At 45.2% G+C, this 6961-nt stretch overlaps 1 pseudogene; it reads right to left on the reverse strand.

Moving 5' to 3' along the window:
* Positions 1 to 1474: 1474 nt before the first annotated feature.
* On the reverse strand, positions 1475 to 2287 carry LOC140215310 (uncharacterized; annotated as a pseudogene).
* Positions 2288 to 6961: the final 4674 nt, after the last annotated feature.

Here is a 6961-nt window from a genome sequence, read left to right on the forward strand (position 1 = left end):
CTTTGCAAGATATGTCCTGGGGGAAAAGACAAGCAGATGGAATAACTGGAATAACATTCGGTTTGATGAAAGATGGGGAGGATATCGTACTTGAAAAAGTTGTGACCCTTTATACAAAATATTGACGGCATGTTTAGAAGTAATCAAGCTATAACACGTGGAAGCACTGAGAACAAGGATCACAGCTACCTGCAGGTTGCAGGTGACATTGCTCAAGGCATTAATTTTTCTAATTAACATTGAGAGAAAAAAATGGCGCTGGGCAGGTCGTGTAATGCGCAGTTTAGATAATCGTTGGACCATTAGGTTTACAGAATGGGCACCAAGAGAAGGGAATTACAGTAGAGGACGGCAAAATACTAGGCGGTGCGATGAAATTAGGAAATTCTCGGATGCTAGTTGTAATCGGTAGCGCAGGACAGGGGTAATTGAAGATGGCAGGGAGAGGCCTTCGTCCTGCTGTGGAGATAAAGTAGGCTGCAGCTGATGATGATATCAAATATTTATACGATATTCCTTTCACGAAATCCCGCTGTGCGATTCTTGTACTTGATTACTGTATACATATCGGTATGCATGAGCATGTGTATTCCTACATATGTATATACATATGCAGATATACGCATGTCGTCTATTTATATTGAGTTTGATGCGTCTGATGTACCCTTTTTTTTTTCATTTTCTTTTTAGCTACATTGCCACAGCTTACCTCCTGAAATTATTTTTTATGTACCTCTCTGATAGCGTTTTTCATTTCGTTCTGCTACATAAAAAAAAAAAAACAATCTATTGCCTGTACACCCATGTTACTGTACTAGACATTTCTTTTCCTTCATATTTTCTGTAAAGTGCGGAGATTAATGTTAAGCTGTCATGTACCTATGTTTGTGCTGCACACTAGAACTGTACCACAGGAAGCCGGGCTTTGTCAAGCTGCAGTAAGGGAGATTTCTCCCGCCGCCCCCTTTCTCTCTTTTTTGAGAGATGAAATAAAGTTTGATTTGATTTCAAGTGTACCGAGAGAGGAGTGCCAACATGGCAACCGCAAAAATGTAGGTATTCGATGAACTATAGAATTACAGGCCTATCACCTTGCTTTTGGCATCTTATAAAGCAGTCGAGTTAATTTCTAATGGAATCAGGAGAACACGTACTTGACTGCATCATCGTGATAAACAGGCTGGTTTAACAAAGCAATATTCAATATTAAATCACTTTTATATCAATCAGGCAATCAAGAAATCTACGGTACATATCCCCTGTCTCTGTACGGCTTCTGTAGGCTATGAAAAGGCATTCAGTTAAACTAACAATACCAGCAGATATGAAGTGTGTAATCAAGGAGTATGGAAAGCATATATGTAACATCTATTATATCACTACCTTAATTTTTGACCAGCGCAAAAGTATGGATCAAGAAAGTGATCAAGCAATGAGAATCACTGCGAAAATATTCACAACGTGCTTACAAGTAATCAAGCTATAACACGCGGGAGCACTGAGAATGAGGATCACAGCTACCTGAAGGTTGCAGGTGACATTGCTCAAGGCATTTTCATCATCGTCAGTCGGTGTCCTTAATGAGTACATATCGATAATTGCTTAAAAAGCAGCACACTTTGAAGATGTGCTTGGCAATATCTATCATACAAATTGGAAATGGCCCGTATAGGATATGGAAGCTTTTGACGCGTGCGGTCACCCTTTCTACATGAACCCTTACTGATGCAATGCGTCTTGTCTCCAATGCATCTTCGGCATTCATTTGTATTTCATGTCGTTCTCGAAATGGAGGCCTGTGTACAGACAGTCCAGGAGGCAAGTAGGGTAATGTGAACCCTTTGTCAACCATAATAGCGTCACCAGGCTCCAAGTCATCCAGGAGCCCACTGCACTGCAGAATATTCTTATCCGATACAGAGCCTCCCCATAAACGGGATACAAACGCGATATATGCGTCAGGTGTGCACCTACTGAGGAATTTATATGTATTGTAGTGTTTGTAGGAAGAAAATGCCTTGCGCTGTGCGCTTTGAGATGATGGTCGCTGGATTCTGACCTCCGTGGCATCCAATATAAGCCTGGTGTTTTTAAAATTTCGGGAAGATTGTGGGAGATGTGGCAGAATTTCGTTTCGTGAGGGTATACAGTTAAGGTACTGAAGTTCCCTCTCTAAGAAATTTATCCATGTTGTGAAAATACGACTGAATTGGCTTTCGTATATACCCAAAATTGCGCGCTAGCTCTTTCCACGAATTCCAGTCCTAAGCAGCACAAGAACCATGAAAAATTCCATGGCTAATCCAGTTTCTTTTCGCCGGCCACGAGTTTCATTTTGGCTTTTTTTCCCAGTTCCAGTAAAACATCTCACCAGCAGTAGTTGTAAAACTTCATAGCATGGTAGCCCAGTGTAAAACATACAGCTCTTGGGCAACTTCTGAATCGTTTCTAGTGTAAGCGATTGCAGCTTAGATGGATCAAGCTGACTTTCAAGACTGTCGTTCCTTTTCTGCAGTTGTGACACAGTTTCATGCAGCACTCCAAGTTTTCCCTCCATGTGCTTTAGGTTCTCCTTCAACTCATCTCAGCAAGCACAATCTCTTCTAGCGTGTTGCTCGTAGCCTGCAAACATAAAGAATTAACTAACATCAGGTGTAACGAAAGGTACAGACAACTAGTTTGGACAAGGAACTACTTTCAACGAATCAAGTTTAAGTGTCGGGATCCTGAACTTGAATATGTAGCGAAAACGAAGACTGGGAAACTCGAGTTCTGTTCACGCAAAATTGCTTACCACGGCAGTCATTGGTTGGCTCCTTTAACCGAGGCAGACTCTAACCTACAGCTTGGCCACTGGGAGCCTCCTCAGGAAGAGTGCATCTTTCTGAAATAGAAATGTTTATCACACAAAACCATGTAATACCTGATATTGCACTTAAACATGAACGTAGGCATACACGTTTGTTGAACATACAGCATTGTCATCATCACTTCGCTCAGCTGCAGTGGCATAATGAGTTTCCAGTTATGTTAATCACAACAGCTGAGCAAGATCCTTGCGAATCAGTAAATATTAGGTGAGCAGTGCTGGTCAGCATGCGTGTAACTGTGGCTGCTTGTTAGTCTGACCGGCAGCATAACGGTTTCATATAGTATGTTCATTAGCAGCTCAAGTGCCAGGATCCTCAACTTTAATAAGTAGTGAAAGCAAAGGTTGGGAAACTCTAGGTCTGTTCACGCCAAATTACTGACCATTAAATTTATTGGGTAGCTTCTTTAACCGTGGCAGATTCTGACCTACAGCTTGGTCACTGGGAGCCTCCTAAGAAACAGTGCGTGTTTCTGAAATTGAAATTACAAGTTTGTCACACAAAACCATGTAATACCTGATACTGCATAAAACGACAGAAAGCTGAGCTAGTTCGTAAGGATTCATTATGTAAGAAGAGGTCTAAGCTTGCCCAGATGAGTTTTGTGTCTTCTTTCTTTTTTTCGCCTCAGTGCTCCCTTCAGTTGATAGTCGGCGTTCGTGTTGTCCACTTCTATTCTCTTGTGTCCTGTCTGCACGCCTCACCTTTTCTTGCATAATGAACCTGATATTGCACTTAAACATGGACGTAGAGATACACGTTTCTGAACATACGCCATTCCCATCTTTACTTCGCTCAGCTGCAGTGGCATGATGCGTTTCCAGATATGTTAATCACAACAGCTGAGTAAGTTCCTAGTGAATCAGTAAATATTAGGTGAGCATTGGTGCTCAGCATACACGTTGCTTGTTATCATGACTGGCAGCATTGTCACTTGATATTGTTGAAGCAGGTAGTATTGAAAAATGCTCACCATTTTTGTCCTTATCAGATGCAGCAGTCCCGTTGGATTTAACGTCTGTAGAGGCACTGTTGCACTTGTTTTTCTGCAGTGCTATAGAAGGTAAACCACCTGTATTACAATTTACATTCAGTGCTGTGCAAACTGTTACGTGTATGTATTAAAAGAAAGCTAAAATCAAGCCCAGTGATGAACTGGGTGGAGTTGCATAGACGCTTACACATGCAACCTGTCGTATTGCTAGCTGTCGGAGCAGGCTGCATTCGGTCGGCTATCCTTTCATATCACTCACTTATCTCGCACTTCGAGTGGCAACATAGAATGATCCCGGACTTGCCGCCATATTTTCCAACAGATTGCATTTATGTCATAACTCGTCGCATCAACTAGCCAATCTATGTGCAACCGGATGTGCAGTGGCCTGCGCGACTATGAAATGACTTCAAAAATAATCGTTAGCAAATGCGGCCCCTCATTTGTATTTCCTCTCGCGATAAAAAACGCGTATGTTAGCTGGCGTGAACGCAAGGTTTAAGCCGGCGAGACGCTGGCGGAGCGAGCCTGCGCGCTGGGAGCTAAGAGCGTCCACCGAACACAAGAGAGCCCTCTTAAACTACAAGCTGATGAGACGACGGCGGCGCTTGCCCAGGTACAGAGAGCATGATCGTACACCGAGCAAAAGAGCACGCTCTGAAAGCACTAGTCGATGCCGCGGCGCGCATGGTTGAAGCCGCCGAGATGCCCTCTGCGCGAGCCCGCGTTCAGAGAGCTATGAGAGTATACCGAGCACGAGAGTGGCGTTCTGAAACCACTAGCTGATGCCATCGCGCGGATGCCACACCGGAATTACACCTCGCTGTCACTTACGTGCTGTTCCATGCCTCTTTACCCAGCGACCATGCCGCTGCACTGCAGCCTGTTCGGAAGTTCGGGTGTACGAGAACACAGTTGGCACGTAGTCAGGGTGATCAGAAAATTAGGACGGCCGGCCTATTGAAGAAGGGGGAATATTGATACAAAGGACTCGATACAGGCCAAAATTCATGTCACACCTGTTATGAAGTGCGCGCTGCAAATCCTTGAATGCATGTATGGCTTCCACCCTGAGCCGTCCGTATTCAACCGCTTTACGGCGTTCACCCACGACGCTCTTTTCAGCGGGTATCGCTTCTCGGACGGAAATCGAAAAAAAAAAAAAAACGGCGTTATTTTTTCCATAATAGTTAGTACAACCATACGCGACGCAGTTTGCTGGCATGGCGTTCAGAAACGTAGGCACGAGGCTTGCCTGAATGTGGCGGAGTGATCAGCCAGGCCTGGAGCCGTCTGCTATCGTTCCAACCGCAGCGCAGCAGCTTTTCTGCAAAGTGTCAATTGCGTGAAAATGTTTTAGTCTGGAGTTTGCGGGGAGACGTTTGCCCACAATAAACCAGTTTGTTTATTGTGCTTCGTTGAAGAGTGTGAGAATATGTTAAGTGTAAGCTCGTCGTGATTCACGTCACCCAACTTTTAGAAACGTGATGCAACTAGAAAAAATTTATCCTCATTCACATATATTTTTATGGGCGATGATTCTCGAAATTCAAGTGACTCAGAGAACTTACTATACCTGTCACCGACATACCTATACTTAAAATAATAATCTGTTAACTTGTACACACTCATGCGAGCCTTAAATTAGGCCTTATGGCAGTTTTCTTTCTTTAATCCCGTACCACCCGTTGCCTGTCTCCTCGCTCACTTTGTCTCATGTGTTCGCAAGTACTGTTTGCCATCGGCTGGCTGCTTTCGGCTATACTTTGATCAAGATGACAAATCGCAATCTGCTATTTAGAAAAGTTGCTGCGTGATAACTTGATTTCTGAATATTTGCCACGCGTTTTTGAATGCCGTATTTGTAATATACGTCCTCTTCTCTATAATGCGCACACTCTGGTAGCAATGAAATAGAAATAAGGAAACGAATGACTAAATGAATATAGTAGTGAGTAAGGAGAACGAGCAGTTCGTGTCTGGTTATGGAGGCCATTAGCTGGTTGCTTGAGGCCTTCCTCCATGTAAAAGGAACGGATGGCATACGTATAGCGCCCGCCATCATCACCGCTATAGAGGCTGCACACTTCCGAAAGTGTCTCTGGTGGCTTCGCCGGGACAGCGCGCCGCTGGGCTTTCGTTGCCGCATGGAAAGAACCGCCGCCTTTACTCGCACCTCTCGGAGGGCCCCGCTTTGCGTAGCTCTCGTGTATCACCGGCTCCGGCAGCCCATCATTCCGGCTGCCCAGTGATCACACAGAGCACAGCTGGTGAGCATGACGGCATAGTTTCAACTCCTGGTCGTGGCAGCCGCATTCCGGAAAATTAGTGGGGCGCAAAAACAGTGATGTAGGTGGACAGTAAAGATCCCTATAGTTGAAAATAACAAACAATCCAAAGCTTTCCACCATGAACGTTTCCGATAACCCATATGCTGCTTGGCGATATTAACACAAAATTACTTACGATCAATTAACGGTTTAACTTTGCATTAGACGTGTCTTATTGCCGCGCGCTTCTCATATCGTCGCAGCTTTCCCATCTAACAGCGCGACTTCAGAAGGCTCTTTGGAGGCAGCCCGTGCCTTGCTTCCGCAGGCGGACGCCGTACAGCGCATCGCTCGCGCGTCGAGTGACGAAGAAGGCTGGGCGCACGTCTGAGGAGCCCGCCTACGCTGTCGGCAAATGATCGACGAAAAACGCCCACCACAACCACCGACTGCGCTGCGCCGGCACTCACAGGAGCGTGAGGCCTACGCGCAGGAAGAAACCTGCGGCACGTGCCGAGGATATATACATACCCTTGCTCGTAAGTGGGATTAATAGTTCCCCACGCGCTCCGCCCGGCGCGAAGAATGAAAACTTTTTAAACGCGACACTCGCTCTGATTTAGCCTCGTGTCGTGCGGCCACCACACAGGTTCCTTGGGTTTCTCTCGAAGTTGTACACTTTCGTTGCTGACAACACGAATGATAGGTCACACGGCAGTTGCATAATCTAGGTCGCAGTGCGTTTTCAAGATCTCGCATAAAAAGATGGAGGGCGATACTCACAAAGTTGTTCGTAACTACGGCGTTTCGTAGGGAGTGACATCGGC

The sequence above is a fragment of the Dermacentor andersoni genome, chromosome 1, assembly GCF_023375885.2.
Source record: "Dermacentor andersoni chromosome 1, qqDerAnde1_hic_scaffold, whole genome shotgun sequence".
Taxonomy (NCBI): domain Eukaryota; kingdom Metazoa; phylum Arthropoda; class Arachnida; order Ixodida; family Ixodidae; genus Dermacentor; species Dermacentor andersoni.